This window comes from Symphalangus syndactylus, chromosome 8 (assembly GCF_028878055.3).
Source record: "Symphalangus syndactylus isolate Jambi chromosome 8, NHGRI_mSymSyn1-v2.1_pri, whole genome shotgun sequence".
Classification (NCBI taxonomy): domain Eukaryota; kingdom Metazoa; phylum Chordata; class Mammalia; order Primates; family Hylobatidae; genus Symphalangus; species Symphalangus syndactylus.
The window spans coordinates 92360881-92385685 of record NC_072430.2 but is presented as its reverse complement, the minus strand read 5'-3'; the positions used below and the strand labels follow the sequence as shown (position 1 = coordinate 92385685).

General features: G+C 34.9%; 1 protein-coding gene across 2 annotated transcripts in view; it reads right to left on the bottom strand.

The window, feature by feature from the left end:
- The window catches only part of GULP1 (GULP PTB domain containing engulfment adaptor 1), a 1103064-nt gene that overhangs the window by 339310 nt on the left and 738949 nt on the right, over positions 1–24805 (bottom strand). The gene's annotated exons all lie outside the window — the stretch shown is intronic.

Genomic DNA, 24805 nt, shown 5'->3' with positions numbered 1-24805 from the left:
CTAGTCTCAGATTCTTCTTCTGATATTAGCCCTGGGTATTTCAGTTACATGATGAAATGGAGTCATTTTCAACACACAGCTTATGGAATTTAGAGATTCTGGTTTTTGAAACCAAAAGATTCCTAACTAAAAAAGACAGGAAGGATACTATAAGAATTCCATGATATTTCACCCTGAACTTCGCTGCCCTTTTTGCTTCCATTTTGGTCTATTAATAAAAAGCCACTTATATGACCCAGACATATCATGTTGTTTGGTTACTTCATATATTTATGCCGTTTTGAGTAAAATTATATGTCAAAGCCTAGCACAAAGATCACAGTTAAGTTTCTATGGAGGTTTTAATGATGATACATATCTCTATCTCCTCACTTTCCCCATGCAAACTTCCTCGTTCTTTTTTGTGCCAACACTTTGCCTTTTACATACCATTTTTACAAAAGTAACACTTTATGTTAATGTCTGGTCCTCCCCTGAGTAGGTGATTCTTGAGGATAGTAATTTTATCTGATTCACTTTTGTATCCAATAGCAACTAATATGGTGAAACTAAAGTGGAAGCAAAGTATATATTGAATGCATAAAAATACCATAAAGAAAAATAAACTGAACACAGCAATGTCTTATGCATAAGTACTCCAAAAATATTTTCTCAGCTAGATAGCTATGTCTTGAGGAACTACTTTTTTATTATTTTGGTGTTTTTCTCATAAAACAGGGTATAATGAAGTCTGAAATCTTAAAGGCACTTTAAAGCATTCCCACATCAAACATTTTTTTAATATCACGAGGGTACTAAATATTGTAGGGTACTAGAATGCAAAACTTGTCAAATATCACTTTTGAGCTATCACACTCTTTCTCTCTTGAAATTTACACATGGTGTCCAAAAAACAAAGTGAAAGCACATTGGAGTAAAACACATAATAACAGTGTCATAAACAAATAATCAAATAGACTATATTCAAAGCTAAAAATCATACTGCTGTTTAAAATTCAACTGAGTGAAGTAGTTTGTATGACTAGTGGTATTAATAAGCCACTTTATAAAAAAATGCAAGGTGGCAAATAAAAACAATGAATAAAAATTACCTTTATTATAAATATGTGTAATTATATTTTCTCCAGCAGCTTTAAACTGACATGAATATCTGAGATGAATATCTCTGAGTTCTAATGTTACCTACTACACTAATAGAGGGGTCATTCTATTAAAAGAATGAGAATGCTTCATGCATAGGTTATGATATCAAAAGGCAGCAGTTCTTTTGAGTAAACTGAAACTCCTGTGACAACAAGTGTGGAAATTTAACTTTGTACTTTTAGTGAAACAAGTTTTTGGTCATGTACTGAAATACACCATAGTAAAGAAGAACTTGATGGAAATGAAAAATTCTAACTATCTACTCCAACTAGGAATGGTCATGCTAAATTTGAAATCCTAATTATAGAATAATTATACTTTTTTTTGCTAACCTTCACTAATAAAATAGCTATTGTTAATTTTATTTCATTAATTTTAAAGCCAAATAAGAATTACATTACTTCATTTTTTGATAACACTTTAGAAAGTTCTACTTCCAAAGATGATAAGAGCAGCAGCTTTGTTTTGTTCATTTCTATATCCTCAGGAGATTATTCAAGGACAAGGTGGTTTCTCATTAAATATTTTATGGAATGAATGAATAGATGAGTATGATGGTTAATACTGAGTGTCAACTTGATTGGATTGAAGAATACAAGGTATTGATGCTGGCTGTGTCTGTGTGGGTGTTGCCCAAGGAGATTAACATTTGAGTCAGTGGGCTGGAAAAGGCAGACCCACTCTTAATATGGGTGGGCACAATCTAATCAGCTGCCAATGCAGCTAGAATATAAGCAGGCAGAAAAATGTGAAAAGAGAGACTGGCCTAGCCTCCCAGCCTACACCTTTCTCCCATGTTGGATGCATCCTGCCCTCGAACATTGGACTCCAAGTTCTTCAGTTGTGGAACTTGGACTGGCTCTCCTTGCTCCTCAGCCTCCAGACGTCCTATTGTGGGACCTTGTGATCGTGTGAGTTAATACTCAATAAACTCTCCTTTACATATATATATATATGTGTGTGTGTGTGTATATATATATATGTGTATGTGTGTGTATATATATATATATATATATATATATATATCCCATTAATTCTATTCCTCTAGAGAACCCTAATACAATGAGTGAAGAAATAAATTAATGACATTCACAATGAGTTAGGTACAGATAATGAAAGGGTCTGGGAAAGTTGGCCCCTCCCTTGAATTGAATAAGAGCTCCCAAAGAAAGAGTTTTATATTTTATTCACCACATATTTTAAGCTTGTCATTTGTACAGGTTCTATAATTGCAATGTAGGTTCAGTTATTGGTTTTTTGTTTTTGGCAATGCTGATGTATCCATTGGAATCAAGTCAGAGAAACAGAAGCCACTTTTGGATTTCAAACAGAGAGAATTTAACAAAGAGAATGTTGACACAGTTGAAATTAGAGCTAAAATATCCAAACAAAGGATAAGACGATCCAGAAATCTGTAACGGCAGGAAGTTGTTACCATGATTATGCTGAAAGAATAAACCCAGAAGGCCACATTACTGGATCTTAGAAGCCAGGACTACCTGGGAGAAGCTGGAAGTACACTACACAACAGACCTCCATTCATGCAGTAAAGGGTTGTTTGGTGGGTAATGGAGCCACTGAGAAAAACTGGCCATCGCTGGAGATAACAGTAGAGGTAGACAGCTACAGGGAAAAACTGTGGAGTGAAAAACCTTGACTTCTCATTTTATCCTGCCTTCCTATCTCTATTGAGTGTGTCCCATTGGTTGGCACTAGTTGAAAGCCAGTGGGCAAGGGGTTCTGGAAAATTTAGTTTCCTCTGATATAGATAAGAAGGAGAAAAAGTTGGAGAATGAAACTGAGAGCAGATAGACAAAGTGGAATGCGCTATGATTTTAAGTAGAAAAATGTTCACTTTTAATTCTTTATATGGGCACATTCAACTTTAACACAGAATTAGATACTATATTTTTCTGATTGCATTTTTAAAATATCCTCATAAAACAAAATATAAGAATGAACTTTCTGGAGCATAGATATACTATTTTGTTTTTGTTTTCCTTTCATACACTATATTTGTTAACTTTATTGGTGGTTTTATAAGCTTCTTGGCAAGAATGTTTATTGTATTTGTACTTTCTATAGCTATTATGATTGTTATTTAATTGACAGATAAAAATTTTATGTATTGATCATGTACAATATGCTGTTTTGAAATACGTATATATTGCAGAATGGCTACACTGAGCTAATGAACATATGCATTACCTCACACACTTATCACATTTGTGGTGACAACACAACATCTACTCTCTTAGCAATTTCTGAGAATATATTGTTATTAACTATAGTCATCATGTTGTACAATAGCACTCTTGAACTTATTCCTTCTATATAACTGAAATTTTGTATCCTTTAACCAACATCTCCCCACCCTCACCCCTCACCCCTCACCCTAGCCTCTGGTAACCACCATTCTACTCTCTACTTCTATGAATCTAACTTTTTTAGATTCCATATATAAGTGAGATCATGCTGTATTTGTCTTTTTGTGCCTGGCTTATTTCACTTAATGTAATGTTCTCGGCCGGGCGCGGTGGCTCACGCTTGTAATCCCAGCACTTTGGGAGGCCGAGGCGGGCGGATCACGAGGTCAGGAGATCGAGACCACGGTGAAACCCCGTCTCTACTAAAAATACAAAAAAAAAATTTAGCCGGGCGTGGTGGCGGGCGCCTGTAGTCCCGGCTACTCGGAGAGGCTGAGGCAGGAGAATAGCGTGAACCCGGGAGGCAGAGCTTGCAGTGAGCGGAGATCGCGCCACTGCACTCCAGCCTGGGTGACAGAGCGAGACTCCGTCTCAAAAAAAAAAAAAAAAAATGTAATGTTCTCCAAGTTCATCCATGTTTTCTCAAATGTCAGGAATTTCTTCTTTTTAAAGCTGGATGATATTCCTTTATATGTATCCAATATATAATATATGTCTATTATATGTACAATAGTATTCCATTGTATGTCTGTTATACGTATAGATCTCACATTTCCTTTATCTAGTCATGCGTTGATGGACGCTTAGGTTGATTCCATATTTTGGCTGTCATAAATAATGCTGCAATGAAAATGAGAGTTCAGGTATCTCTTTCACATACTGATTTCATTTTCTTTAAATACATACCCAGTAGTGAGATTACTGGATTATATGGTAGTTTTATTTTCAATTTTTTGAGGAAGCTTCATACTGTTTTCTATAGTGGCTATACTAATTTACATTATCTGCATCACCATCCAATGGTTTCCTTCTCACCACAACCTTGTCAACATTTATTGTCTTTTGTATTTTGATAATAGCCCTCTTAACAAGTATGAGATGATATCTGTTTTTTTTTATTTTTTATTTTATTTTAGGCTCTGGGATACATGTGCAGAACATGCAGGTTACATAGGTATACATGTGCCATGGTGGTTTGCTGCACCTGTCAACCCATCATCTGTCTTGTGGTTTTAATTTGCATTTTTTCTGATGATTAGTGGTGTTTAGCATATTTTTCATATACCCGCTGCCCATTTGTATGTCTTCTGAGAAATGTCTACTCAAGACCTTTGCCCATTTTAAAAATGAATCATTTGGTTTTTTAAAAATAATATTGAGTTGAGTTTCTTATATATTTTGGATATTAATCTCTTATCAGAGGTATGGTTTACAAATAGTTTCTCTCAATCTGTATGTTGCCTCTTCACTCTGTTGATTTTTTCCTTGAGTGTGCAGAAGCTTTTTAGTTTGATATAATCCCATTTGCCTATTTTTGTTTTTGTCACCTGTGCTTTTGCGTTCATATCCAAAAATGTATTTCCTATACCAATGTCATGGAGTTTTCTCCATGTTCTTTTCTAGTAGTTTTACAGTTTCAGATCTTACATTTAAGTCTTTAATCAATTTTGAGTTGATTTTTGTATTTGGTGTGGAAAAAAAGGCCTAGTTTCATTCTTCTACATATGGATATCCAGTTGTCCCAACATTATTTACTGAAGAAAGTCTTTTCCCTTTTCCCTTTGTGTGTTATTGGCACCTTTGTCAAAAATCAATTGATTTCAAATGCATGGATTTATTTATGAGCTCTCTATTAAGTTTCATTTCTGTATGTGTCCATATGCTATAATAGTATCATGCTGTTTTGATTACTATAGATTTGCAGTACATTTTAAAGTCTGGTAGTGTGATGCCTCTAGCTTTGTTCTTTTTACTCAATTTTTTTTTTTTTTTTTTTTTGAGACAGAGTTTCACTCTTGTTGCCCAGGCTGCAGTGCAATGGTACAATCTCGCCTCACTGCAACCTCCACCTCCCGGATTCAAGTGCGTCTCCTGCCTCAGCCTCCTGAGTAGCTGGGATTACAGGCTCCCACCACCACACCTGGCTAATTTTTTGTATTTTTAGTAGAGTTGGGGTTTCACCATGTTGGCCAGGCTGGTCTCAAACTCCTGACCTCATGATCTGCCTGCCTCGGCCTCCCAAAGTGCTGGGACTACAGGTGAGAGCCACTGCACCTGGCTCTTCTTACTTAATATTGATTTGACTATTTGGGCTCTCTTACAATTCTATATGAATTTTAAGATTTTTTTCTATTTCTGTAAAAAATGTCATTGGAATTTTAATAAGGGTTATATTGAATCTGTAGATTGCCTTGAGTAGTATGGACATTTTAACAATATTATTTCTTCTAAGTTATGAACATGAAATATCTTTATTTTTATTTATTTTTATTTTTTGAGACGGAGTCTTGCTCTGTCAATTATTTGTGTCTAATTTCTCTCATCAATGTTTTACAGTTTTCAGCATACAGTTCTTTCACTTTTTTGGTTAAATTTATTCCTATTTTATTTTTTCTGTAGCTATTGTAAATAGAATTGCTTTCTTGATTTCTCTTTTTGAATAGATTGTGTTTATTGTATAGAAACATCACTGATTTTTATATGTTGATTTTGTACCTTGTAACTTTACTGAATTTATTAGTTCTAGCAGATTTTGGTGGAGTCTAGTGTTTTCTATATATAAGACCATGACAATATGGCCAAGCACGGTGGCTCACGCCTGTAATCTCAGCACTTTGGGAGGTCGAGGCAGGTGGATCACCTGAGGTCAGGAGTTTGAGACCAGCCTGGCCAACATCGTGAAACCCTGTCTTTACTAAAAAAATACAAAAATTAGCTGGGCATGGTGGTGGGCACCTGCAATCCCAGCTATTCAGGAGGCTGAGGCAGGAGAATCACTTGAACCCAGGAGACAGAGGTTGCAGTAAGCAGAGATTGTACCATTGCACTTCAGCCTGGGCGACAAGAGCAAAACTCCGCCTCAAAAAAAAAATCACAATTTAACTTTTTCTATTCTGAAGTGGAGACTTTTATTTCTTTCTCTTGCTTAATTGTTCTGGCTAGGATTCCAGTGTTATGCTGAAAAGAAGTAGTGAGAGGGGGCACCCTTGTCTTGTTCTGATCATGGAGGAAACACTTTCAAATTTTCAGCATTGAGTTTGATGTTAGATCTGAGCTTGTCACATATGGCCTTTATTGTGTGGAAGTATATTCCCTCTCTATCTAATTTATTAATAGTTATTTTCATCATGAAAAAGTTAAATTTGTCAATTTTTTTGCATTTATTGAGATGATTATATGGTTTTTGTCCTATATGCTGTTGATGTGATATTTGGGAAAAATACTAAAACCTTGTTTTTCCTGTGCCCTCACACCACAACAATCAATACAGAAGACTTCTGTGATCAAATATGTGGTTTATTTTGCCCATTAACAAGTATTAGACACCAGCTGAGTATTCTCCAATTCAATTCTGACACTATCTACCTGTAGATAGACCACCTCCTTGAGCTTGATTAATTTGCTGAAGTGACTAACATAACTCAGTGAAACACATCGACCAGTATACTATAAAGGATATTACAATAACTACAGTAAAGACATGTATAGGGCTAGGTAGGGGGTAAGGAGTACATGTCCCTGGGTATGCCAGCCTCCAGGAACCTCCATGGTTATCTAGAAGCTCGCCTAATCCAGTCCTCTTGGGTTTTCATGGAAGCTTCATAAGTCAGCCTTCCTTCCCTAAGGGTATAGGGTGAAATCCTCTCTAGGGAGAGTCTTAAGACCTACAGTCAAATTATAGTCCTACCTTGCCACTCTAGAGAGCAGGAAAAGGTCAGAGAGATTGTTTCCAGATGCCTGCCCCTGAGGTTTAACATACCTACCATTATAACAAAAGACTGTAATAAGGGCTATGGGAATTATGAGCCAGGAAGGTGAACAAAAACCTATATATAAAATCATATCACTTGTGGTATTTCACATTCATAGATTTGCATGTGTTAAATTTACATCCTTGCATTCCTGGGATAAATCCCACTTGGTCGTGATAAATGATCCTCGTAATGTCCTTTTGAATTTGATTTGCTAGTATTTTGTTGAGAATTTTTATTTCTGCGTTAATCAAGGATAGTGACTTGTAATTTTTTTTTCTTGTCATATCCTTGTTTGGCTTTGTTGTCAGGTTAATGTTGGCCTCATAAAGTGTATTTGGAAAAATTTTTTGTTCTTCAATTTTTTGAAATAGTTTGAGAAGATCTGGTGTTAGGTTTTTAAATGTTTGGTAGAATTCAGCAATAAAGCCATCAAGTCCTGGACTTTTCTTTGATGAGATAGTTTTATTACTAATTCAATCTCATTACTCATTATTGGTCTATTCATATTTTCTATTTCTTCATAATTCAGTCTTGGTAGGTTGTATGTGTCTAGGAATTTATTCATTTCTTCTAACCTTCCTAAATTGTTGATACATAATTGTTCATAGTACTCTGTTACCGTTCTTTTTACGATATTAGTTGTCTTTTTAATTTCTAATTTTATCTATTTGACTTTTCTCTCTTTCTTAGTCTAGCTAATGATTTATTTTGTCTACCTTTTCAAAAAAACAACTCTTACTTTTGTTAATTTTTTTTCGGCCGGGAGCAGTGGCTCACGCCTGTAATCCCAGCATTTTGGGAGGCCGAGGCGGGCGGATCACGAGGTCAGGAGATTGAGACCATCCTAGTTAACATGGTGAAACCCTGTCTCTACTAAAAATATAAAAAATTAGCTGGGCACGGCGGCGGGCGCCTGTAGTCCCAGCTACTCGGGAGGCTGAGGCAGGAGAATGGCGTGAACTCGGGAGGCGGAGCTTGCAGTGAGCCGAGATTGTGCCACTGCACTCCAGCCTGGGCGACAGAGTGAGACTCTGTCTCAAAAAAAAAAAAAAAAAAAAATTTATATTGTTCTTCTAGTCTCCATTTCATTTATTTATGCTCTGATCTTTATTACATTCTTCTTTCTACACCCTTTGAGCTTACGGTCTTCCTTTTCTCGTTTTTGTGTAGGTAATGTTAGGTTATTTGAGATCTTTATTTTTTTGATGTAGGCATTTATTGCTATCAGGTTCCTTCTTAGAACTGTTTTCACTGCATCATATACAGTTTGATATTCTGTATTTCCATTGTTATTTGTGTCAAGATAATTTTTAAATTTTCTTTTTGCCCTATTTAGTGTTCAGGAACTTGTTTAATTTCCATGTATTTGGGAATTTTTCTAAATTCTTCCAATTGATTTCTAGCTTCATGAAGCATAGAAGCACTTTTTTATTGAAGATAAAATTACAGATCCAGTATTTGAGAAACCAAAAAAATGGTGTCAACTACCACATTTTTTCAGGAATAATAATACACTTTTTGCTTGCTCCTTAGAATAACTCAAAACAACATAGACAATATTTTATGACACAAAGTTTAAAAGCAAGATGACTTAATATTTAATAATTGTATAATATTTTAATTAGCCCAAAATACTTTTTTCCTAGATTTTAAAGATGTTTACATTTTGTCATATTTGTCATTTAAAAAAGAAAATTATAGATACAGCTGAATGTCCATTTCTACAGTCAATCCTTGTACCTCCCTTTTTAAAGGCATATATTCTATCAACATTTATAGGATTGTTAGTTCAGATTTTAAGTTTACATACATTATACCAAATGGTAATAAACTTTTAGAACTGGCCATTCTAACTCAACATGATTATATGTTTACCAATGTTGTTATGTCTAGAAGTTGTTCATTCTTTCATTTTAGTCGTGCATAGTATGCTGTTGGACAGTATACTATTATTTATCTTTTGTATAAATTTGATGAAGTTTATACATTCTAGGTTCTGTTTTTCAGCTGATTATGTTGAAAATATTTTCCTCCAGTCCGTGTTGTAGTTTTGGCTAAAAAATTTTAATAGAAAAATATAACTCATTTTTCTTACATATTATTTTATCTACATGAAGAGAAATAAAAAACCAGAACATTAAGTAAGACTACTGAAACCTACTGAAACCAGCTAAATAGGTGATATTGCATGTAAATATACATACATCTTTTTTTTTTTTTTTTTTTTTTGAGACAGAGTCTCACTGTCGCCCAGGCTGGAGTGCAATGGCACGATCTCGGCTCACTGCAGGCTCCGCCCCCTGGGGTTCACGCCATTCTCCTGCCTCAGCCTCCCGAGTAGCTGGGACTACAGGCGCCCGCCACCTCGCCCGGCTAATTTTTTGTATTTTTAGTAGAGACAGGGTTTCACTGTGTTAGCCAGGATGGTCTCGATCTCCTGACCTCGTGATCCGCCCGCCTCGGCCTCCCAAAGTGCTGGGATTACAGGCGTGAGCCACTGCGCCCGGCCTACATCTTTCTATTCATAGACAAGACACAGTAAAAAATCTTACATAAAATACTTCAATTTGCATATATTACACATTTTCTTTTTTGCTGGTTGATTAATGACTGAAAAGAAACTTGAACTCATTTTATGTGGGGAACATTGGTAAAGAAAAAAACACAAATTCTGAAAAAGTACCTGAATGTGAAGATCCTAAGAGTGAATTGGATCTTATTAAATAAAAAGCTGTTGTTTCTATTCTGTGGTATTTAGAGTTGGGAGTGGTTATATGCATGTTATTTATTCACTCATACAGTCATTTAAGAATTTTGTTTTCTTAATTATTTAGTAAAATTTACCAATACAAGGTAAGAGTCAAGTTGAAGACTTATTTTTATTTAAGTGGAAAGTAATACAAAGTTTTATAGTTGTAGGAAACAGTTTGCAGCTGAGTTCGCAGCCATTTTATTTTGGAGGTCCCTTGGACTTTCCCAGTAGGTTCTAGAGTCATTTCTACATTTTTTCTTATAAAATTTGGTGATTATTATGTTAAGTATTGGTAAATGTGGTCATATCAAAACTATGTTATTTGTATTCTGGCAAACGTTTACACTAATCATACTTTGTATGACAAGCAAGAATTTCAAGAAGTACCTAGTCTGGTCTCTTTTATGCCTGATTATTTTTATGTCCATATCCATATAGCTCTCCCTTATGACACTCTGTTTCTCTAAACAGTTTATCTCTCAGTTTATTCTCTTTTTTTAATTAAAATTGGAGACACAACAGGATAGAAATTGTGTGTTTTGTTCAAATGGTGTGCCTTCAACTCACAGAAAAGTGTGTGACATATAAATGACATCCTGTTTATATTCGTTGAATATTTGCCGAATAAATGAAACAAACAAGGCCTAAACAGTTAAATCGTTCCCCCAAATCATACAAAGTATTTTTTCTGTGACAACCCATTTCCTCGCCATACTCCTCAGTCTGATAATTTAGTGTTTCGGACCCCTATTCCTTTCATCCACATCTCCTTAGTCTACTGAAACATTCAGAACTACTCTGCCTTCTTCTTTCCAGCTTCTAATTATATTCCTAGATTTTACTAAGGTAGTTTAATATTTTATTTCTTCACAAGTTGTATAATTTCTTAGAAAGTTATATTCCATATTCCTGACAGATAGTGTATCATTATCCTTTCAGATTTAGCTTCATTTGTACTGCTAGGTTTATTACTAATCTTTTCTTTCTTTTTATTTTCCTTATCTCAAATTCTCAGCTCTAGCAAATCTGTGCTTTAATTTTTTAAAACTATTATCCTTAAATGATGAATGTGGGTGATAAACTCTCTGAATATTTGACTATTAACAAATATCTTTCTCTCTTCCGGGAGACTGGTATCTGGTCTGACTAAAGAATGGTTAGTTTATCATCCTTTTTTCTCAGTAGTCTGAGTATTAATCCTTTGCTTTCTAGCAGATAAGAAGTTGGACACAAATGATTCTTATTCTTTGCTAGTGACTTGTTCTTTCTACCTGGAAGCTTGTAACACTTATAATTTTACAGTTCAAAAATTCAGATTGTGCCTTCACATAAATCTTTTGTCATCAACATTACTTGGAATTTGATGAGGCATTTTAATCTGCAAGCTTAAATATTTAGTTTGAAGAAAATTTCTTTTACTATTTGATCATTTCATCTTTTTCATGTAGTCTTTTTTCCTTCTGCTAGAACTAATATTCTTCAAATGTTACATTAGTTGCCTGTACTATCCTTTACATCTCTCATCTTCACTCACATTTTCCATGTGTTAGTGCTTTTGTGTTGCTTTTTGTGGTATTTCTTCCTCTGGATCCTCTATTTGAGATTTCAAGTGTCCATACCCTAATATATCTGCAGAGTGTTTTTTAGTGTGAAGATGTGTTTTATTTTCAGAAATATTTCCTATAAATGTTCTTCCTTAAAAGTTCTTCCTCAGAGGTTCTATTTAAATAACGAACTATGCTAAATGTTTTGTTGCTCTTCTTTGAACAGACTGTTGGACCCTCAGGTGAATAGTTATGTGTTTGTTCTTCTCACTATATCTCAGGTGGAGTTGCCATAGTACTGTCCTGGGTTGAGAAAATGGAATTGGAATGGAGATTTTTGTGCACTATCTTTAATAGGGGGTGGTTTTTGGATTAACACCTATGGACAGTTGAAAGCCACCTTTGGTAGTACTTTTGAAAGCTGGCGAAAATATTTGTCATTCCTGAGGGCAATCTGGACAGTGAACGAACACCACTATAATTTCAGGCAGCAGTGAACGTGACGGAGAGAACCAGTGTCTCTCCTGTTATAAGCCAATAGCAGCAGCAGATTATTAGACCCTATCACTGCTACCAGGAAATATCCACTTTGTCTCCTTGGATTCTCTCAGCTTAAAAGCTAAAGAATGCTTAGCTTCCTTTCCAATTTCTCAGAAAATTTTGGACAGAATTATGAGGCATAGTCGCATTAACTTATAGGGATTTTCAAATTATGGAAGGTCATGCTTATGCACAACCATGGATCCTAGATACAGTTCTTTGAAACCAGTCTACTGCCTGGCTAGGAAGGAAAGAGGTCTTCAAACTGTTGGCTTCATTCAGGGTTTGCCTGTTGTCCTCAAAAAAGACAGAAGGATTGGTTCTGTCTTTACAATATATCCACCCCACCTCCTCTAACTAGGGCCAAGCCATTATTGTTTCTCTCCTAGAGCCCAGTAATACCCTCTCAACTATTCTTCCTGCTTTCATACTTACCCATTTTAGTCTTAATATTGTAGCCAGAGTGACCTTTTTAAAATATAAGTCAGATTATGTCACTCCTCTAGTCAAAATTTTTTTCTGTTTCACTTATAGCAAAAGTCAGTCCTTACAATAGCACAAGACTCATTACAATCTCTACTAGTCACCTCTCTCTGACCCCTCCACCACCCACATATATCTCTAACTTCATCTACTTTCTTCTCCTTAGTCTTTCATGGTTTTTCTTTGGTGTTCTTTAGCTTTTAAGACATTGCATTAGCTTTCTCTCTGCCTGGAATGTCATTCCATCAAATATTCACAATGAGAATTCCCTTATCTCTTTTGTCAAATGTCACTATCTCAGTGAGGCTTACCCTGAACACTCCCTCCTCCAATTTAAAATTAAAACTAGCCCCATTTTTGTGCTACTGAATTCCCTTAACTTGCTTTAATTTTTCACCTTCTAACAAAAGATGTAATTTATTTATTTACCGTATTTGTTTTAACTGTGGGTCTCTCTGCTGTAATTTAACAAGGTTACATCTTTTTCAATGATTGACTCATGCATCTAGAGGAGTGTCTGACCTCTGATACATAGTACAGGCTAAAATAAAAAGTGGCCACATGAATAAATAAATGTATGAATGAATGAATATGAAGAAGCTTAGACAATTTCAGCCTTCTCTCTTCCTATCACCTCTGATCCTTTATGCAAATTTTCTCTGATCTTCACAATAATCCTGCAATAGTGACATTAATTTATCCATTCCACAGATTAAAAACCAAGGCTTAGCTAATGAGTGAAATATCTAAGATTCAAATTCAAATCTGTCTGGCTTCCAACCTTATGTGTTTTTGTTTGTTTGTTTTTGTTTTCTTCCCCATGATCCAAAGCTCTTTCTAAATGGTAATGATTGGGAAATAATGAACGTAGAAAAGATGGTTCTAAGAATGACCGTTTCTCTTGTGTATAGTGGACAGCCTCTCCTCATGAAGGAGATTAATTCCACAATTGGGGTGAGGAAGACAGGGACTTTCCTTTCATCTATAATATTTAAACTCCTCAATTCCTGTCCCTCCTCCTCACCCGGGAAACATTCGTTATCCTGTCGTTTAAAAATGTGTGTACTGAAGAGACATTGGAGGAAACATTCTAAGTTATTTGCCCTTCTAGAGTCATTCTCTATCATTCTCGTCACATAGTCACTAGAAATCAGTATGGAATAGAATCATGGTGCTGTTGCAAAATTTACAATTAACAGTGTGAATTAACAATTAACAGTGCTAAATTTCTCTCATAAAACAGTGCAGCAAAATTACCAGCTGAAAAATGTGTTAATATTTATTGCCTATGACACATTTGTCCTTCATTTAAAAAATTTTGCTTTCAATTCTTCCCCAAATTATCCTTTTTTTCACCATAAATCACATGTTTATATTATAGCTATCAAAGGAATTACATGTGATTTTGTTTAGGTACTTTTTTTTTTAGAAAAATGGTTTTATTGAGGCATAATTGACACACTATAAACTGTACACATTTAAAGTGTATAAATTGGTAGGTTTATGACATATGTGAATAGCTGTAAAACCACCAACGTAAGATAATGACTGTATCTATCACAAAAGTCTGCTTTTACCCCTTTTCAATCTTTTAGTTTCTTCCTGTCTCCCTTACTCTTCAACTGCTGAATTATTTGTCACTATAGATTAGTTTGCACTTTCTATAATTTAACATAAATGAAATTGTATCCTATGTTGTCTTTTTCTTTTGGCTTTTTTTACTCAGTGTATTTGAGAGCCATTTATGTTATTGCATATAAAGATGGGTAATTCTCTTTAATTGCCAACTAGTATTTCATTCGTTAGATGTACTACAATTTGTCTATCCATTCAATTATTGGTAGAATTTTTATTTTTCAGTTTTTGGCTATTACAAATAAAGCAGCTATGAGCATAATAAAGCATCTATGAACTATTGTTTGAATATATGCTTTTTTTTTTTTAGGTAAATACCTAGGAATAGAATGGCTGTTATTACAAGGTAGGTGAATATTTAAATTTTAAAGAATCTGTCAAACTGTTTTCCAATGTTGTGGTAATATTTTACATTCTTGTTAGTAGTGTATGAGGGTTTCAGTTGTTCCACCTTCTTGCTAACACTTGGTATGCCCAGTCCTTTTTAGTTCTAGCTTCAAATTCTTTGGCAGTTGTATATCATTGTGGCTTTAATTTGAACTTTTCTAATAACTAACAATATTGAGCACCTTTTCATGGGGCTTAATTGCCATCCATATATTGTTTTGGTGAAGTCTTTTTTTTTTGAGACGGAGTCTCGCTCTGTCACCCAGGCTGGAGTGTATCTCGGCTCACTGCAAGCTCCGCCTCCCGGGTTCACGCCATTCTCCTACCTCAGCTTCCGGAGTAGCTGTGACTACAGTCACCCGCCACCGTGCCTGGCTAATTTTTTGTATTTTTAGTAGAGATGGGGTTTCACTGTGTTAGCCAGGATAGTCTTGATCTCCTGACCTCATGATCCGCCCACCTCAGCCTCCCAAAGTGCTGGGATTACAGGTGTGAGCCACCGCACCCGGCCAAAGTGATTGTTTCAAATGTTTTGCCTAATAATTTTATTTGGTGGTTTGCTTTCTTATTATTGAATTTTGGAAGTCCTTTATATATTCTGGATACAAGTCATCTACCAGACATGTTATTTGCAGATAGGTCCTGCCGCTCTGTAGCTTGTCTTTTCATACTTTACACAGTCTCTTTAGAAAAGCAAAAATTCTTAATTCTGATTAATCAAATTGATTATGTTTTTCTTTTCGTGGACTGTGTTTTGATATTCTATATAAAATATCTATCTTTAGTGCTTCTCAACTGGGGGCAATTTTCTCAATTCCCCCAGTGGAAATTTGGCAAAGTCTGGAAACATTTTTGGTCACCACAATTAGTGTCAGTGGGGGATTGCTACTGGCATGTAGGGTAGAGGCAAGAGAAAATGTTAAACATCCTGCAACACACAGAAAAGTTCACCCCCTACATACATGCGTGTGCACACACTCCCTCTCCACCCTGCCCCACCCCATGCAAAAGAATTGTCTAGTCCCAAATGTCAATAGTGCCAAGGTTGAAAACTCTAATCACAAGGATTTGTGTTTTTTCTTCTAGAAGTTTTATAGCTTATTTTACACTTGATATTTGGCATTTCATTTTCATTCAATTCAAAATACATTCTAAAATTCCCTTTATGATTTCCTCTTTCACATATGAGTTTTTATAAATGTGATATTAATATTTACAAATAAATGTGGTTATGTGCGTATTTTCAGATATTGAATATTTTCCACATATTTTCTCACTATTGATTTTTCTATTAATAATTTGATATAATTGTCATCAAATAATGTATTTTTGTACTCTACTCACTCTATTGTTGAGTATTCTAAAAATTTAAATAAGATCAGTTGGTTGATCACCTTTTAGAAACTTCTACATCCTTACTTTTTTATTTACTTTCTATCAATCATGGAGAGAGTGGTATTAAAATCTCCAACTATATTTGTGGATTTGTATATTTCTCCTTAAAGTTCTATTAATTTTTGCTCCAGGTGTTTTGAAGCTCTATTGATAAGTACATAAACATTTAGGATTGTTATAACCTCTCAATGAATTGACCCTGTTATTATAATGAAGTGGTGCTTTTTATCCCTGGTAATATTTTTCCTCTGAATCCTCCTGTGTCTGATATTAATATAGACACTATATCTTCCTTGGATTAGTGTTAAGATGCCATGCCCTTTTCCATCTTTTTGTTTTTAATATATTTGTTTATTTATACTGAAAGGGTTTTTTTAGTAGACCATATACAGTGTGTTCTTGCTTTTTAAAATTTACTCAATAATCTCTGCCTTTTTGAGTTTTTTGATCATTAATATTTAATATGATTATTGATATGATTGTATTTTAATCTACCATCTTATTATTTGTTTTCTGTTTGTGCTATCTTTTCTTTTTTTGCCCTTTTCTCATTTCCCATCTTCTGTTGGGTTGAGTGCTTTTTTTACAATTTGATTTTCTATTTTTTTCTTATTAGTTATTACTCTTGTTTTCTTGACTGTTGCTGTACTGTTTAATAGTATGCACATCTATTATAGTCTACCCCAAATAAGATATCAATTTCTGTGTAAGAACCTTACAACAGGATGCCTCCACTTCCCCTTTAAACTTTTTGATCTTGTTATACTTTTTAATTCTACATATGTTATAAACCCAACTATACATTATCATTTTTGCTTTAAACAGTCAAATGCCTTTTAAACATTTTAAATTATTTTTAAGTCCTTTTATTTACCCACATAGTTACATTTCAGTTCTCATCATTCAGTTGCATAGATCCAATTTCCATATGGTATCATTTTCTCTGTCTGAAGGACTTGCTTCAACATATCTTTTGACTGATGGTAATAAAGTTTTTGTCAGTTATATGTCTAAAAATGTCTTTGTGTCTTTGCCTTCATTTTTGAAACATATTTTCTCTTGAGCATAGAGTTGTAGATTGACAGTTTTTTTTTCCTTGTAACAACATCCGTTAAAAGATGTTGATCTAATGTCTTTTGGCTTGCATTGTTTCCAGTGAGAATTTTGCTGTCATCTTTATTTTTGTTCCTTTTAATGCAATGTGTCCTTTTTCTTTTACTGTTTTTGAGATTTCCTCTTTATCACTGGTTTTAAACAATTTGATTATGATATAGTTTGATGTAGTTTGCTTCATGTTTCTTATGCTTGAAAATTTGTTGAGAATCTTGGATTTGTGGGCTTACAATTTTCATCAAATTTGGAAAAGAGTTGGTCATTATGTCTTCAAATAATTTTTGTTTTACTCCTTTCCTTTGAAGGCTCTGATTACATGTATATTAGACCACTTGAAATGTACTACAACTCACTGAAGTTGTGCTCTTTTTTTTTTTTTTTTAAAAGACTTTTCTCTGAGTGTTTCATTTTGGATAGTTTGTATTGTTGTGTATTCAAGCACAAAAGTCTCTTTGTCTGCTGTGTCTAATCTACTGGTAATTCTAAATCAGTATTTTAAATCTTAGATATTAAAGTTTTAAGATTGAGGATTCTGTCTTTTGTATTTTTAATATCTTTTTATCTCTATTTAATGTGTTCAATCTTCTCTCTTGTTTCTTGTACACATGTAATACACTTATAATTCAGTTTTCAAGTTCTTGTCTGCTAATTCCATTATCTGAGTCATTTCTGGATTGGTTTATATTGATTTATTTGTTTTCCTCATTATGAGTCATATTTTCATGGCTCCTTGCAGAACAGATTGGATGCCGGACATTATGCATTTTACCTTATTAGATGTTGGATATCTACCTATTCCTATAAATATTCTTGAACTCTTTTTCTGGGAAACAGTTACATCATTTAGAAACCATTTGGTCATTCGTCTCTTGCTTTTAAGGCTTGTTAGCCTTTATCAAAGAAACATTTATTCTAGGCTTAATTTTGCTCTACCAGTGATTTAAAACCTTTTTTAGCAGTGTAGCTAATTCACCATTAATTAGTAAATTTTCCACTCTGGCTTTTGGTAAAAGTAACTATTCCTGGCTTTGTGTTAACTCCCGGGTTTATTCCTTCTAATCCTTTTGGGTGGCTCTTTTCTTGGCCTTGGGTAGTTTCCTCACATGGATATACTAATCAGTACTCAGCAGAGAACTTAAGTAGGCCAAGGCTCTAAAGCTTCTTTCTATGAAGCTCATTCCTGTCACATACCCAGCCCTGAAAACTCTAGCCACCTTTACCTCCCTAGACTCCCAATTTAGTTTGCTCATATCAGGGAGATCATTAAGTCCTTCCTGTGTTTCCTGTCCTGGCATCGAGGCCCAATGAGTCTTTCCAGGTAGTAAGGTAGGGCAATTATCAGCCTCATCTCATTTGTTTCCTGTCTCTCAAAGATCACTGTCTTTAGTTGCTAGATCTCCAATGTCTTAAAAACCCATAATATTTGTATGATTCTTAAAATTTTCTTTTCATGGGCCGGGCGCGGTGGCTCAAGCCTGTAATCCCAGCACTTTGGGAGGCCGAGGCGGGCGGATCACGAGGTCAGGAGATCGAGACCATCCTGGCTAACACGGTGAAACCCCGTCTCTACTAAAAATACAAAAAATTAGCCGGGCGTGTTGGCGGGTGCCTGTAGTCCCAGCTACTCGGGAGGCTGAGGCAAGAGAATGGCGTGAACCCGGGAGGCGGAGCTTGCAGTGAGCCGAGATCGCGCCACTGCACTCCAGCCTGGGGGACAGAGCCAGACTCCGTCTCAAAAAAAAAAAAAAAAAAAAAAAAAAATTTCTTTTCAGTCATGAAGTTACATCTTGTCCATATTACTTCATTTTAGCCAGAAGCAGAAGTGGGTTTACTACACGTGATTTTTCTCAAATACTTTAAATTCCAAAGGTAAATTCCAAACAATACTAGTAAATTACTTTTTAACCCTAAATATTGCCTTAATAATAAAGTTCAAAATTGATGTTTCTATTAAGAATACCTCCTTTCTTTTAGAAGAGCATTGTAGTTGGCTTTGACTACTATAGTAGTATAAAACCTGACAGTTCTTATTCACCCTCTGTAGTTGTCAGGATTAATTTACAAATGACATTGAATTTTGGGAGTTTTACTTTTATCTGAGGCTTCTATCAGAGGTGTACAAAAAGGAAAAAAAAAAAAAGCAAAAATCTTCCATGCTGTGTTGCTTCTCATTTTCAGCCTTGTAAGGTCATCAGCAATTTAAAGAATTTAATCAACACATTTTCAGTTTTCCTTCCCCTTTTTATTGAATGAGACACTGAAGCAAAACAGAGTTCCTCAGTCAAGAAGGAAAAGAGCTGGCATTCAAGCCTGTTATCCTATTTTTGTTTCTCAGTAAGATATCAGATTTCTATATTGTTTCACACTTGATTTTTTAGGACTTGAGGTCAAACTTTTACTAGATTCACTGATCAATGTTAACTTATGTTAGTGCTAAGTATAAAAAAGTCCTCATACAATTTCAGAATTTTAAGGCAATCCAACTAATTTTTTTCAATTTATTTATTTTACAGGTGGAGACATAAAATTTAAATTGCTCTAAGCCAACTAGCTAGATAGGACCAAACTGACTATTATATAAATTATTTTAGATATTTTAAATAAAAATGTTATATGGCCAAATTAAAAACAAGCTATCATTTGGATAAAGAGATGTTTATTTTATTTCTTTCTGCTGCCTAATTTTTCTAAAATGGTTATTTGAAAAAATACCTTTGACTCAATTTCATTCTTCCGACTTCTACTCCATTTAAACAAAATAATAGATTAGTAACATAAGTAAAGAGATATGTATTATTTTTATCATTTTATCACCTATAAATAAACAATTCTGCTAATGCAAGAAAAAATCGAGTGGATACTCAATTAACTGCAATAATGAGTAAGTCATAGATAAAACATCATTAGAACTAAGTCCAATCTTGATACTCAAAAAAGTGTGATGCAAGAATCAGTTGCGTAGGTATCAGGTGGGAGCTTGTTAGAAACGCAGAATCTTAGGCCCAGCTCCATATCTGCTTACTCAGAATTTGCATTCTAACAAAATCCCTGTGTGATTAGTGGGCACAGTAAAGTCTGAGAAGCATTGCTCATCCTGGTTTTGCAGCTGTGTCCTTCTTCTGTTCATTTATCTCCCCAGGAAAAAGCTTTATAATCTGGGTAATCATCCTTGATTAGCAACCCTTATAGGAGGTAGGAAAGGGGACATTAAAGCTTAAACTCTAAATTACTGACTTTAAACTGAGAAATATCACCTGCTTGATTCCTTAACACCCTCCCACTCTCTAACCAGCTCTTTCAGAATATCTGAAACTAGTTAATTTTCTGAGCAATCAAGAGTTGTCTGTATCTAAAAATATTTTGTGATTTTATTTGTGCTTTCATGTTCTTCTTCCTCCTGTTTCTACAGATTTTTTTCCTTAAAAATCTTTCATTTAAAAATCTATAGAATTTAAAGTTAATTAATATAATCAAAAAAGTTACAGACATTGAACCATTTTACTATTTGTAGTTAAGTTTCTAAAGATTGTGAAATGAACCACATAAATTAGAATTTACTTGGATTGGAATTATACATGCTTCAGATATGATCAAAAGCAATACTTCTGAAATAAAATCAAAGAGCAAATAAATGGTGTGCTTGAGATAATATAAAATGCTGAGATAATTTTGTGATGAACTTTTGATCAGATAAATTCAAATATCAAATTATCCACATTATTATCTTACTGACAGAAAGCATAAATAGAAAAAAATCTTAATGAGTTTCTATATGATCCACATACTAAGTGATGAAATCTATAAAGGCATGGTGGTTTGGTATAAATATTAAGTCATCGGTTCTAGACTGGTTTGTTCTCAATGAGAAGAAAAAGGCCTTCTCTGCATTGTGAATTTAAATATTTTGCTATTCCATAAGACTGGGAGCTCTAACATGGTTCACAGAGACCAAAAATTAAGCTCAGCTCAGTGCCAGGAACAGTTTACGTTTCACATATTCTGTGGAATGATTGAAGAAATGTTGTCTGTGATATTTGACTAGTTACTGTCCTGCACTATTTGCAGACAGCACCATCTGTTATTATTGCTGACCTTCCATTTTTCATCCCAAACTTTCAACCACTAAAGTTACTAAAAAGATAGAAAATAAATAAACACATAGCACTATCTCTAAAGAGCTACATTGAAATACATATATTGGAGGTAGTTCTCTATCCCTCCATTGCAATAGCATTAAATTCTGGCTATACTTACTTTGGGAGGCCAAGGCAGGTGGATTGCCTGAGCTCAGGAGTTCGAGATCAGCCTGGGCAACATGGTGAAACCCCGTCTCTACTAAAATACAAAAAATTAGCCAGGTGTGGCAGTATGCGACTGCAGTCCCAATTACTCGGGAGGCTGAGGCAAGAGAACTGCTTGAACCCGGGAGGCAGAGGATGCAGTGAGAAGAGATCGCACCACTGCACTCCAGCCTGGGTGACAGAGCGAGACTCCATCTCAAAAAAAAAAAAAAAAAAAAAAAAAAAAAATTCTGGCTGTATTTTACAATTGTTTGGAAACTCCAACTGTGCAATTGTTGGAACCTAAAAACATGTCTAGGCCTTATGCCAAAGTAGTTCTACCAAAATGTATATATTTATATGGTGTCATATATTTGATTATGTTTTATGTTCCTTGATCTCTAAATGGATGCAAACCAATCCATAAACTTCAAGCAAGCCAGCTTGCCAACACAAATCACAGGAATCAGTCAATGGGCAGGGATGTGATAATTATGTGGGCAAGTAGAGCTAGTCAGACACGGGAAGCTCGTACCTTGCTCTGGGTATTTTTCTGTTTGTTTTCCACATCTATTTTGTGTCTCACTCTAGGAGAGAAATATGTCATAGAGTAATTTAATGCTAGTAGCCTAGTGCTTAACAATTTAGTACTATATAGTGGTACCTAAGCTAATGTCGAGGCCTGTAAAAACTCAGATCACTAGCCCCGATATTCTCCACCTGCTCCCACAGCGGTCTCATATTTAGGCAGTTTTTTGCTTTCTGTAGTTTTTTGTTTATGTGTTTTTTTTCTTATCTTCTACTACCTCTCCTTTCTACCCCTAATTCTAATAGTATTGGTCCATCTTACTAACAGCAAATGAATTCCTTGAATCTCAACTGGAGTGGCATAGTCCTCTTAGTGAAGTTTCATCTATGACTTCAGAGGCTCCAACCTTACTTCACACGGGCTTATTGGAGCATTTTGTTAAAACATGTGCTATGCAACTCCAAGGGACTGTATCAGTCCAGATAGGATAGGTTATGCTGCAGCAACGTATTAGTCTGTTTTCATGCTGCTGGTAAAGACATACCTGAGAATGGGCAATTTATAAAAGAAAGAATTTTATTGGACTTACAGTTCCACATAGCCAGGCAGGCCTCACAATCACGGTAGAAGGTGAAAGGCAGATCTCATATGGCAGCAGACAAGAGAAGAGAGCTTGCGTACGGAACCTCCCCTTTTTAAAACCATCAAATCTCGTGAGACATATTCACTATCGCAAGAACAGAAAGCATGGGAAAGACCTGCCCCCAAGATTCAATTACCTCCCACTGGGTCCCTCCCACAACCTGCGGGAATTCAAGATGAGAGTTGGGTAAGGGACACAGCCAAACCATATCAAGTAACAAATAATCCCTAAGTCTCAGAGGCTTATTAACAAAAGTTTAGTCCTCACTCACCTTACATGTTCAACCCAGGTCAGCTATGAATCTAAGTATTTTTTACTCGAAGATTCAGGAAGATATTGCTGCTTCTAGCAGAAACGCTAATAGTCAATTTCTTTTTTTCCTTTTTCCTTGGAAAAAGGAAAGTAGAATGATAAACTCCATGTTGGCCTATGTGATATGTATCACTTAACCTCATGTCTCATAAGTTAATCAAGTCATGCAGGCACATATGGCATCAATACGTTAAGGAAGCTATGATTTCTTCAAACAGAAAGGACAGTATTTATGCATAATAATACACTCTACCATAGAGGCATTGTGGCAAATAAAATTTTGTCCACCTCATTAAGTGTAATATTATTCTTTTTTGTTCTTGTTTATTCATATTTATTTCTTCATGAAACTGAGATTCCTTCAGTCAAGAAAGTAATGTTATTAGTTTTGTTTCCTTAGCTCTTATTCCCTGACATATAGCAGGCATTTGACAACTGTTTACTGCATCAATTAAAGATAATCATTATTAAATCATAGCTATATCTAGAGCTTGCTAAACATTGATGTTTCTGTAATAAAACCATATGATTCTTAGGTACAAGCACTTCTAACATAAATAGCCATACACTCAGATGATATCCTGATATTATCTGCCAAACACATCTTATCGCCAGGTATGTGGCAGAGCCTATATCACAATCATTAAAGAAGCTCTCAAGAAGTTTGTTGGGAGAATGATAAAGTTTTGACTTCTGCCAAAAACATTCTGTGCATGAGTCTTACAATTTTATTTTAAAAAATGGTTGGAGGGAGTTTGTTTGCCTTGCCTTTTTTGTTAGTAAAATAAAGTGTGTCACAGGCCCAAAGGAATTTGAAATGTTTCTGAAAAGACACTAAACTGTGTAGGACACCACAGATGAGGCTCCCTTTTGCCTTCTCAAAAATAAATGTGCACAGTTTATCTTCTTGTATGATTAATTATTGTAGACTTAATTATATAGAATAAATCTGTATCATGTAAGAGGGAAAAACATCTGAAATAATAAATGCTTTTAAAATGTTAGGTTACTTATTTTATGATAACATTATCATCATAAAAACAATATTATTTTACCTTTTGAAATTCTATCCCAATACAGAAAGACAGGAATAATAAAGGTAATTTTCTATGAAATGGTGTGAGAGCTTATTAAACCAATACCGTTTTGCATTTTAGATAGTATTGTATAAAGAGACGAATCGATTTTTTTAAAAAAATTACAACAGACAAATATTAAATACTTATTTCCTATATGGATATAAATATTAATTAGGTAGAAATGATATATGTTGAAATGAAAGAATTTGAATTAGTTATGTGAAATAAAATGCATGAGTAAAAGAGTGTCTTACATGGAGACATAAGTAAAGTCAAAGCCTTAATTAAACAAAAACAGAAAAAGGGGGCAGATCTCCCACCTGCTCAATGATGCCTGAAATTGAGCTGTGCGAACATAATTCCTTTCCCTTAAAGTATAAATTTGTGTAAAAATGACTCTATAAAATAATAAAAATTATCTCTTTAAAATTGCAGATGACTTGAAAGGTAGAGACAGAATATCATCATACCCACACTCAGGTTTTCTAAAATATGGATGAATCATACTGGTGGGAACCTGATTAGTCAGAAACTAAGCAATCAGTACTACTACTTAAAAGCTGTCAGGCCAGGTGCCGTGGCTTATGCCTGTAATCCCAGCACTTTGGGAGGCCACTGCTGGAGGATCGCTTGAGCCCAAGAGGTCGAGAACAGCCTGGGCAACATGGGGAGACCCTGTCTGTACAAAAGATAAAAATTAGCTGGGTGTAGCGGTGCACACCTGTGGTCTGAGCTACTAGGAAGGCTGAGGTGGGAGGATCACTGGAACACCAGAGGTTGAGGCTGCAG